Source organism: Eurosta solidaginis, chromosome 1 (genome assembly GCF_040869045.1).
Source record: "Eurosta solidaginis isolate ZX-2024a chromosome 1, ASM4086904v1, whole genome shotgun sequence".
NCBI classification, from domain to species: Eukaryota; Metazoa; Arthropoda; class Insecta; order Diptera; family Tephritidae; genus Eurosta; species Eurosta solidaginis.
Window position 1 is genome coordinate 100708711 of NC_090319.1, and position 12178 is coordinate 100720888.

At 39.6% G+C, this 12178-nt stretch overlaps 1 long non-coding RNA gene across 7 annotated transcripts; it reads right to left on the reverse strand.

Annotated features, from left to right (window-relative positions):
• Positions 1-589: 589 nt before the first annotated feature.
• Positions 590-8809, reverse strand: LOC137236595 (uncharacterized). 7 transcript variants are annotated; one of them, XR_010948510.1, is made up of 6 exons: positions 8375-8806; positions 7952-7998; positions 7620-7801; positions 6963-7164; positions 6655-6890; positions 590-1059 (listed from the first exon to the last, which is right to left on the reverse strand). It is a non-coding gene; the product is annotated as an uncharacterized lncRNA (long non-coding RNA). The 7 variants fall into 7 exon arrangements; XR_010948505.1 differs by having other exon boundaries at positions 7620-7998; positions 8375-8809; XR_010948508.1 differs by lacking the exon at positions 7952-7998 and having other exon boundaries at positions 591-1059; positions 7620-7837; positions 8375-8805.
• Positions 8810-12178: the final 3369 nt, after the last annotated feature.

The window sequence follows — 12178 nt, forward strand, 5'->3', positions numbered from 1 at the left end:
CATACACACACAAACTCCATGTAATTTGTATGTGTAATTCGTTGTGGTAATGTCAAAAATACTCTGATAAATGTTCGTACTGTCAAAATTCATGAGAAAAGTTGCAACCAGCTTGGCTAATGCTTTCACCTTTAATGACTCCGCCACCAATCAGTTTTGCCAGCATAGTTTGAAATTAATAAGCAACATAAACGATTTGATTTCGTTTTGATATGGCAGAAAACGAAACAAAATCATTTCGTTAATTTGACGTTCTTAACGTTAATAAACGAAACGAAATGACTTTGTTTCGTTTATTAACGTTAATTATCGTAACGAAATGATATCGGTTCGTTGGTTAAGCATGCCTGCTCAAAATAGTGTACGTGTGACTCGCTTTCTCGCTCTTACCTATTGTGTTTTCGACATTCCTTCTCGCTCGATGTTATTTATATTTTTAAGTTACTTCATCAGTTATGTTTTCGTTATCGCTAACCAAAACATATGCAACAACAACACGGGTAACTGGCCTATCGGTTACCCGTACCGGTTACCTTCTGTCAAATCGCTTTTTCCATGAATGAAACGCGTCCTTTATGTTCAGATAGTATTTAATTATAAATAATTCATATATACAATGTTTTTTACAATTTAAATTATTCCCTTATTACTCTAGTGAACTTTACATATGTGTATATTGATATGTACAAGCTAACTAAGTATAATAACGTCTATTAATAGCTGTGCCCTCTCTGAAACTTTCGAAGTTCAGTGATGATGCCCAATTTTTCCTGCGCTGGTGGTGTTGTTCAACATCAGTTTGCAGAGCCATATGAGTTTTGTAGGGATAATACCGGAAGCCCCAATTCGTGCTATCAAACTCGATTTACAGGTGATATTGATCCTTTGGTCTTGACCCTTTCCCATAGTATGATTGTTAGCGCCTTATCTGTGGTACTAAAAAGGCGGGGGGATAGTTGTCGCAGTTTTCTTATAATTTGAGCAAATTTATGTTCTTCCTTCAGCTACAGCTGGAATATTTGGAATATTGCTATGCGCACATCGTCAAAATCAAATTACCTAGAATGAGAAAGAAACTAATATCAGTAAGGAGAGATTAAAGTTTTTAATATATTTAATCCGAGAAGTGTTCTATAAATATGGCTCCACAATTAGCTCTTTTCTGAGAGGCCAAAGGCACAAGGGACTCAAGGAGATTTCAGATAACTAGAATCAGGGGTACCCGAAGATACTTCGCTATTGCATTCATAGAGAACACAACATTATAACAAGGTATAATTGATTGATGTTACGAAGCAAATTAGACGTGCTACAAAAACAAACAAATGCAGATGACTGTTTAATTCAACAACACCAACAACAACAACAACAACAACAACAACAACAACTGTTTAATTTATTATCCGTAGTTCTTGTATGGACGTGCAGTATGAAAAGTGCAAAGTACTGCTAAAACTGATTTCCCCGAGTAACCCGGGAACGAATTGATTTGACTACGCCTATCCTTCTTTAGCAGCAGGGTCTAGAACCAGTTCCCTGTTGGACAGGAAAATAAACGTTTGGTTATCTCCAAGTTGATCATATGCTATTACAGAATATACTCGTTTGCTGCATCCGACCAGTACATCCAACTTTCTCAGATTTTCTGGGCTCAGCAAGGGTATCCTCCTGAATGGTGCATTTGTTGCACGCTGCTGCCTGGCCTCACCCAACAACACAAGACACGACGGAACATTCCTTGGGACACCCAAGGTCACTAACGCTTCTCATGGCCCAGCGGGTTAGGGAACTTAGAGTATACCCGCGGTAGGCATGCCTGCGTAAGAGGCGATTAAAATACCAAATTGGTTCAGGGGGTTGTGTAGCGCAACCCGTTCAATGAGTTGCCAGCGCAATATATAGCTTCTCCAACCCAATTGTGAACCTCACCTACCCGTGGCGAATCCTGTTTCTTTAACAGCCGAGGCTCTGGCGACCCCATGTTCCTTATGGATCTACATTTGAAGGCGCTTAGTTAGCTGACATCGCTTACTTAAACGGTTGATTCTATAGTAAAAACTAAAACAAAATATAGGTTAGGTTGAACTGGCGGGTTCATGACGACCTCACATAGACTGAATGAGTCCGTAGTGTTACCAGAAGTTTGTTTTAACGACCAAGCTAAAAACCCTATCAACAACCAGGACATGTTATAAAATAACTCCGTCCTCTTGACAAATACCAGAAGCTTCCTAGAACTAAAGCCACTTGCTGCTTCTAGATCTGACAGCTGTCAGCTGGAGTCTTAGCCTGGCAAGCGCAGGGCACGGGCACAGAACGTAATCGATCGTTTCCTCCTCCAACCCGCACTTCCTACATCTGCTATCACTGACCAAGCCTAATTTAAAGGCATGTGACGCCAGAAAGCAGTGAGCAGTATTTTAATTAATCTCTTAAAACAACGTGATCGGTGGCTACATCGCCATGTAGATAGTGTGGTGTTCCACCTTGTATAAACGTAGGTACTGTATGTGCCCAGCCGTGCAAATGGACATAAGCAGTAACATTATTCACATAAACATAGCTTGATATTTGTGCAGGCATCAATATAGCATACATTGGTCCAGTTCGGTGTGCACCAGCCACTGGTACAAACACTTTTGAATGCATAGCTTTCATATAGATTGGATGTCCAGAAGTGTTCCGGTTGTGCCAAAATGTAATGGGCTGCTCAGTCTCTTGGTACGGCTGTATAGGTATGGGCGGGTGCAATGTATTACTAGTTTGCTCAAGATCGTATGGTACATAGATGGCTCGAAGACACCAGAGGGGATTGGAGCCAGAGTTTTCGGACCCAGAGCCAAAATATCAGTAACTCTAAAAGCACATCCGAGCATTTTCAAGCGGAAGTATTCGCCATAAGTTAGTGCGCTAAGCTGAACCTTCAGCGCTGATACCCCAATGAAACAATTGCCATACTCAGTCAGGCAGTCAGGCCCCACTAAAGGCATTTGCGGCATTCGAAATAAAGTCAGCACTGGTCCTTCAGTGAGTAGAAAAGCTAAATCAATTAGGAGCACACAACGTAGTACTGTTGCCCTGGGTCCTAGGCCACAGGGGAGTAGAAGGTAATGAGCAGGCGGACTCAGTGTTTAATTTATTGCGTCCCTCCCACAAATTGTCATTCTCCCAGCAGATCCTTACAGCGGGTCTGCGCCATACTCTCCTCTTCCGGGAAGGTATCGACCCCAATCCGGGTCCTTCTCCTGACCCCGGTCCTGAGAAATGAGTTTGCTGCGTTTGCCGGAAAAGAATCTTTTTAGGACGGTCATATATATAAGGGCCTGAAATATTTCAATGAACTTCTGAATCACATAAAAAGCAGTAATAACTTCAATACTTTTAAAAAAAGGTTATTGGAGCATTGTTAAACCCTTCCAATAAGATAAAGTTTTTCTCCTCTTATTTTTTACATGATATATCCGATACTGGAGCGCGAAAAGGGAATCACTCGCATTCCGACAGCATTAATATAACAATAAAATTATATAATGTGTAACAAAAATAACGAAAATAAGGCCAAACAAAAGTTGGAGCAGGGGGGATTGGAAACACGTCCTTTTCAACCTCCCATTATATGTTGAGCTGTGCTAATCGGAATCTTCATGCATTCCGACAGCGTCTTTACTAAACAAAGTTGAGGGGTGATTGGATACACGTTATTTTCAATTTCCAACATCCAAAGACATGTTTAGCTGTGTTGATCGGAGACTAATACATTCCGACTGCTTAAAATACACATATAATTGAAAAATATAAGTTCCAAATTTTGTTGCCTTAAGCTGGGAGCAATGGAGGATTGGAAACGCGTCCTTTCCATCCTTCCTTAAATGAGTGGCTCCCAGACTCGTCCCTTTGTCACGCTAGTAAATATGCTGATCGGAATCACATGGCATTCCAACAGCATATTCAATAGAAATAAGTGATTATAACAATGAATTGTAATTAGTTGTTTAAGTTTTAGGCCTAAACAGCCGTAATAATAAATAAATTAAATTAAAAAAATAAATACTCTAGTCAGTGTTTCACGTGCAAGGGATGGTTGCATCGGACAGGTTGCTCTGGGCTAGATCCCAAAATCCAGCGTCCTCGTAACTTTTATAAATCTTTTGTGGCTCTTGTTGTTCACGGCCTCATTACGTTATGAGGAAATACGGCACCTGAGAACACAGCCGTATGAAGCTTAAAAACACAAGCATGTCTTCAGTGAACTCCACAAACAGGCGTCGGACCTCTATGCCGGTGATTCCTGTACTCAAAGAACAAAACTAGCAGAGGAGGAACGCACTCTCCCTAGGGAAACGAGAGTAGTCACTCTAGCTCAACTTCGAGCTGGATAACGTAACAGGTTAAACTCTTACCTATCCAGAATCAACCCCGACATACAAAACATTGTCCTACTTGTGATGTGTCCCCACATGACACCAACCATCTCTTTAACTGTATTGTGGAACCAACCCCTCTAACACTCCTCTCATGGTCTTTTCCCACTAATGATTTAGAGAATGTAGTGTTCGACAATTCCGTTATAGAATACGTAGATACGGCGAAAAACTTCGGTGTAATTTTTAACAAAACATTGACATGGAAAGACCATATTTTTAGAAAGGTTGGGAAAGTGTATGGAATGCTTCGTACACTATGGTTAACACAGTATTTCACGCCTTTGCACATAAGACTACTTCTGGCTAAAGCGTACTTAATACCTACGCTACTCCATGGTTGTGTGATTTACTCAAACTGTGACTATCTGTGCAAGAACAAACTAAATGTTGTTTACAACAACATTGCTAGATATGTTTATGGGTTGAAAAGATTTGACCACGTATCTCAACATGCTGAAAGGTTGCTAAACATTTCTTTCGAAAATCTTTTAAAAGTCAAAACACTGTCCTTCCTCCATAAATTGATACACACGGAGGAACCTGACTATCTATATCGTAAGCTTATTTTTCTGCAATCATCAAGATCGGTGCTTCTTCTTAAGCACATCAGATACCGCTCGCTAACCTCTGAGCGCCAATTCTTTGTTACTGCAATACGTCTTTGGAACTCGCTACCTACTAGTCTTCGACTCTTAAGTAATGCTCTGCACTTCAGAAAAGAGCTACCATCATTTCTTAACGACTCTTAAACTGGATCTCAAATTGTTGTTGTTAAAATGTTCATTTCTAAGTCCTTTTCCTTTCTCTGTGTCTTTCTTTATTTGTTAAATACTATTCAATCTATAACCAGCCAAAGGTTATCATCACTACTGCTGTCTTTTAATATTTATTAACTACTTTTCTTTAGTTTTAAGATTTACATTTACATACATAAATATTTCACTATTGTCCGCTATATTTAATTTAATTTGATTAATCTAATTTATTATTATAAATGTTCAATTTTTATAGCTCATGCTATTCATGACTAGCACTGTTAAATAATTTGTCAAAATTGTTGTGCTAGGAACAAATTTTCAAATAAATACATACAATTGGAAGGAGATCTGGTCCACCCCTGTTGAAACAGAAACTTGGACTCCCGTTAGAAGACATTGATGACAATTTGTGATCGGTCGCACCTATTGGATGGGGCGAAGCACTGCTATAACAACAACAGCAGGCGGACAACCCGGAAAGAGAGGCAGCAACTGCATGACCCATCGATCCCAAGCCGTTCCTGGCAGTTGGCTCACTCAATAAATGCCCCTAATAGTAGAAGGGAGGGAAAAGAGAGAACACTGGCGCAATATGCCAGGCCTGAGTCAATCTAAGTTACTGTTAGGGGGTTACAGCACAACTCGATATAGGGCATTAATAGGCTTCTCAAAGAGATAACCTAAGAATCCTAACGGCTATTCTTACAAGACACTGTAGACTGAACAGTCACATGCAAAAGCTGGGCATAATATCGAACAACACATACCGATTTTGTGATGGATCAGCAGACGGCGGATCATATACTTCTAGATTGCGGCGCTATTTCAAGACGTAGGGCTAAGTTTATGGGCTCACCATGGCCAGAGCATTCCCACATTTAATCCCTCAAGCCAAGAACACTGCTGGGGTTCATCAAGGAAGTCGGCTAGGATGAGGTGCTGTGAAGATGTGCAATCCTCAATAAATTATCTATCTACCCACGTTCCGGTAACAAGTACCATTGTGGTACTAGCCCCACCATCTCGGGAACTATTGACATGACTACATTAAACCTTCTAGGGATTGAACATTAATAATGACCGCAATGCGAAAGTCTGCTCAAATGTACCATTCTCCATGGAATGCTCGATATATAACTTTCCACGTTTTGAAACAGTGATGAAAAGAGCAAATTTTACTAAAATTTTAACTGGCTGTGGGTAGTAAGGTGTTGATGTCCTCTGTTGACGCAATATAATGACAACTGCGACGCAGGGAAAATGGCAAAAATCTTGTAAATCTACTGATAATAATTAATTAATTCCTCCCCTTCTATGCAGTTCTATGCATACATACATATGTATTTTTCTCACCAAACGCTAATTAAAAAAATTGATTGGTTTTCACATGAACTTCGAACTCTGTCGTATTTGCATTCTTCAGTTGATTATCAACAAAAGCATAAAAAAGGTAAGGTAGCCAATTTACTTACCCTTTCTGGTGCGATGATTCCTGGACCATCGGGCCTGACTAGACGCGATTTTTTTTTTTTTTTGCCTAAAGAGAGCGTGCTTAACGCGAACCATATCATGTTATGACACACCTTTGGTGATGCAAACAATCAGACATTTCTGCTTCTAATGCTTCTAGGATAGCAGCAGCAGCTCCCGGTGGCGCCACATAAATAACAGTTGCATGCCGATCAGTTGCCTTTTTTGCTCTGGCTACCTATTCAATTTTAATTCACATTACATTATCTACTATTGCAATTTTTAATCAATACAAATCAATATAAATTACCGAAGCAAATCATGGCAAACCAAGATTTGTAGTTCACCCCTTTTTTAGGGAAATACATCCAACCAGTTTGGTACCGTATTCCAAAGCATGTTGGTTGTAAAGTACCTTGTATCCTTGGCAAATGACACGTGAATCTGCATTTAATTGTAGATTTCCTCTGATTTTGGCATATTCTGAGCTGCATCGCAACCCGGCGGAGATGCTATTAGAATAATATAAAATTTTTTTTATTATTTAAAAAAGCACATACGTATGAATGAAAATCAGAAAGTAAAGGTAGTAGTGCAGTTTACGGTACCCACCCTAAAGTTGGGCCAAGATTTTCGAGTGAGGTATCAAAAGACGCGTATTAATCTCGAAAACAATAATCCGAAGGCGGAAAAAGAAAATTTTTATCTCTGCCCGGAGATATTTGCAGTTGAATTTGGCGATTTTAATGTGGTTGTTGTTGTGTTTGTACCCACAAAAAAAATTGTTGATCACCGTGGCGGTAGCCACTTCCACTTTCGGATTATGGATCTAAACGTAAATACGCGTCTTTTGATACCTCACTCGAAAATTTTGGCCCAAATTTCGGTGGGTACCGTAACTGCACTATTACCAACGTAAATAATGTTGTTGCCCAACTTTCGGTGGGTACGTAAACTGCACTATTACCAAAGTAAATAATGTTGTTGTTGTTGTAGCGATAAGGACACTCCCCGTTATCGACTTTGTTGGTCCTTTGCCGGATGCAGATCGGGTACGTTCCGGGAACAATTAAGGTACTAGCCCGACCATATCGGCAGCGATTTAGTATGACATGAAACCTTGTAGGCCATCCCGTCGATTCTATACAACTTAATACGGTAACGATTTAAAAGACGGTGCACCACCTAATTTTTATCAAAAATTATCAAACGAGGAATCAAAAGATGCGCCTCGAGCTCCGTTTTTATTATTATTTGATATTTTTAAATTAGGTGGTGCACCGTCTTGTAAAACGTTACCCTTAATATTATTTTTGGCGAAGGCCGCCAACGCAGAAAGATGGTCTCTGCAACAAAATTTTTAACGGTAATAGCCTAGTTGAGGGGTCGACTGCTAATACGCTACCAAAAATATCGAGAGAGGTGTCAAACGACGCGTCTTGACATCAGTATTGATAATCCGAAGGCGGAGAATAAAAATGTTAACTCGTTCAAAAGATATTAACGAAACCGCCACGGTGATGCACAATTTTTTTTGTGGGTATAAACACAACAACAACCACATGGAAATCGCCAACTTCAACTGCAAATATCTCCGGACAGAGATAAAATTTTTCTTTTCCGCCTTCGGATTATTGTTCTCGAGATTAATACGCTTCTTTTGACACTCACTCGATATTTTTGGTAGCGTATTAGCAGTCGACCCCTCAACTAGACTATTACCTTTTTAATTTCCGTCACATGTCACAACTAAAATTAACTTAATATTATTTGGGCGAAGGCCGCCAACGCAAAAAGGTGTTCTCTGCAACAAAATTTTAAATTTCCGTCACATGTCACAACTAAAAGCACAAGATATTTTTCGTTGTAAACAATGCTATTTTTCTCCGTTTCAAAGTTTCCCGGAATAATCAATGAACTGTCATTTCGATGACAGCATGAAACGTCGATTGGTTAGTGGAGAGCATGGTTCAACTATATACAGGTTGGCTCATCTGTAAAGCAACAAAATATGTCTGTTCAAATTGTCAAAATCTGTGTATTGGTGTTGGTGCGAATGGTATGGATTGGAAACATAAAACTTAGCAGTTTTTGTATGTGTAAGTAAAATGTTGCCAACATCGTTTACTATATAGTTTGGCAGCTTAAGTAGAGGTTATGTTGCGAATAGAGTGGAAGGCAGTGGACTAGGCAGTCGAATGTCATATAATGAAGGAATGGTGTTCGGAGATTTTTCAAAGTTAAAAAAAAAATGATAAAAGCTTTAATATAAATAAAACTATTGTTTCAATAACAACGAAAACGCCATATATATTCTGTATACATAAATTTGTAAGGATTATATCACTTTAAAATTTGAATTAAATAATCTAAATTTTTTTTTGAAACTGAGTCGAGAACTGTGGGTGTGAATGTGCGAATTTTCACCGATCAGCTGTTAGTTGCGCTACTTGGTAAAATTTACAATGGTTGCCAATATGTTGGTTTCATTTTGAGTTTGCCATCTCCTTTTGACAATCCCTTCGACCATGCAATGACATAAATAAAATCAGCTGATGAGATGAGCCAACCTGTGCATAATTGAACCATGGTGGAGAGCGAAAAAAGCTTTGAATGGGTGGGTCAACTACCCTACAAGAATACTGACTGTCATATGACTATCATGTGATTATCAGCAATGTCAACCTAACGATCAGCGCCTCATACAAACTTTCTATCACAAACTTAAGGGGACTTGCGCAAATGTGATGTAAACAACTGTGTACCTGTGAGTTTTTGTCTCCTTCTTATACACCAACATGGCCTACTGATTAAGTATATAGCCGTACTGCTCACTCTCATTCCTTTTCCTGCATCAGTGCTGACACTCTAACTATCAAAAAGTGTCATAAATGATAGTTTACTGTAGATATCAGGTTTGACTGTTATGCTATCATAAATGACCATTGTTAAATTCCGCCAAAAATGAAACAATGCTTTTTGCTTTTTATTTACTTTATTACATTACGTTTTTAATTTTGTACGTGATAAAAGCATTCATGTTTGTTATTTGTTTAAAATAAATAGTTTTATAAGAATTCGAGTTCAGAATGTTTAAATTCAGAAAATAACAAAACAACAGAAGAGCGCTTTCCTCATGCGGAAAGACATTTAAAAATGAGTCACCACTAACCACTATTATTTTTCGCGTATCTATTTTTTGAGTGCGCCCATACATTCCGACAGCTTTTGGTATTTTTTAATATTATTTTTGATTTTTTTTCTTTTAGCATGGAGCTTTGAAATGCTCTCTTTTTCATTTTTTAAACTTATTTTTTATATGGTTTTCGTCGGTTGAAAATGGCGGAATTTAAAAAATAACAAAACAACCGTGATAATCATTTGATTGTCATATGACAGTCAGTAGTGACAACATGATTAAATCGGATAAACTGTTCTCGCATACATAAAATTCCGTTGAGAATTATGTATCTGTCTCACATGCATAATGGTGTCTGCTGTATGTTCTTTTGTTCTGTACCAGGTGTCCGAAGCTTCCCCAGTTTGAGTCCTTTTTCATGATATAGGCTGTCGTCGGGAACATGCGGACATGCGTGAGCGAACAAAGGAACATACATAAATTTGAGTATCAATGTTTACGTCATCGCGGGATCAGCATTGTCAATGACAAGTGTGAGTGTATTAGTAAAACTGTCAGCGTTTCTTGTAGGGTAGTTATCTCCGCCTTGTAGGGTGAGCATAACGGGAAAATCTGGGTTGCCATTGTTGTTTCGGTTGAAAACGGTCAATTAGGGTTCTGAGCAGAGACGTAAAAGATTGAAACAGGGTTTATGTAGTCACAAAAGTGTTGCTCCTGTTCCACAGCGTTTTAATTTTATATCATGGCGAAAAATGTTCAGTTCAGAGTTATTGATTTTTATTAAAAGTTTAATTTATTACGGAGGGTTACTCCTTTAAGTGCAAAAAGCAGAGAAAAGGTAGAGTTTTTCAAATTATTGTGAAAAACTTTTTAATTTGTATTTCTGTACCCAAGTTCACTATATTTGTGTACCACAAGAATCTGGAGGTCAATTCCTTAACTATGAAAAACTGAAAAATGTACACTTACGGGCCGATTCTGAGCGTTACCGGTAAAATAGTACCCAGAACATTATGTAACCGAAAATCGTTACCAGTTCTTTTATTCGCGATTCTGGCCAAAGTGGAAACGCTGTCATCACCGAAGAACTCACCAATGTCTGTGGTGAAATTTAATAGTTGGGTTTCTTCGCTTTATCCATGGCGGAACGATACAAAGTGGCAGCATGCGACAGCTGAACATACAACTTTTTTATTTGTGAACAAATGCGTGGTGGCAACGGCGCGCACCCACGTATTTGTTAAAGATTAGGTTAAGGCGAAAAAAAAAGGAAGAAAATAAAAACACCAAAAGGATTTCGTATTAATAAAAGAATTCACAAAGTGCTTTTATTTATATAAATACATCAAGTGTTAAGAAAAGGTTTAACAAATGTTGTGGAAAATGATATATATGTGAAAATAATTTTGAAAAGTTGAACTTACGTGAACGGGCGATTACGTGTTCCTTTGCTGGCTGCTGGATTAAAAGAGGACGAGACTCTTTTCCACATGAGCCGATGAACCCACGATACAGCCACTTCGTTGGGTTTCCCGGCAACAAAGTTGCTGTACCACGGGCTCACAGCGGTAAACGTCTAAGACACATACGTACTACCACTCACACATGCCTGTGTGTATATCACAAGAATATGCGGGTGGTAGTAACGAAGAAAATAAAACAAAGAAAGTTATGTTACGAGGGGGGGGGGGGGGGGAGATATATTTAGGCCTGTGGCCTAAACATACCGGCCCCCTTGCCGTAAGCAACAAAGAAAAAAAGAATGAAAAGGAAAAAAAGGAATGACACGCGATCGCACGTCCAGTAAGCCGTTATGTCGATGTGCAGATGCGGACTGCAAGCACTGCACGTCGCACGATGGACTTCGTGTCTCGTTGTCCTGAGAAGAAAAAGAAAAGATGTTATTAAATACACGTACGTGGTTTTAAATTCCGTGCTGTAATTACTTAGTTCTAATTAAACGCTCCTATTTTTGGCAGGCTCCTGAGACCACCAGCCCGAATACGGTCGGTTGGGTCAGGAGACCGCCAACTGTTGTTGCTGGCGTTCCGCTCACCATCAGTTCGGCGTATAGATCAGCGCCGAGTGTAAGACGAACTGGCGATGAGCGGTAGAACTGCGGATCTGCAAGCCGCATAAATTCAAATGGAACGGCAACCTTTGCATCCACATTGGATGGCGGACTCAACCGATAGTGGCCGTTGATCACGGCGGCTTGGGTAGTGACACGAGTCGTTGACCCGAACTTGCCGCGCAGAATAAGGGTACATTGCCCTGGTCCTTGGCGCTCTAACTGCAAATCGCGTACCAGCTCTGCATCGACGATGGTGCTGGCGGCGCAGGGATCAATGATCGCACGTACCAAGTGTAGGTGCCCACGCGATTCG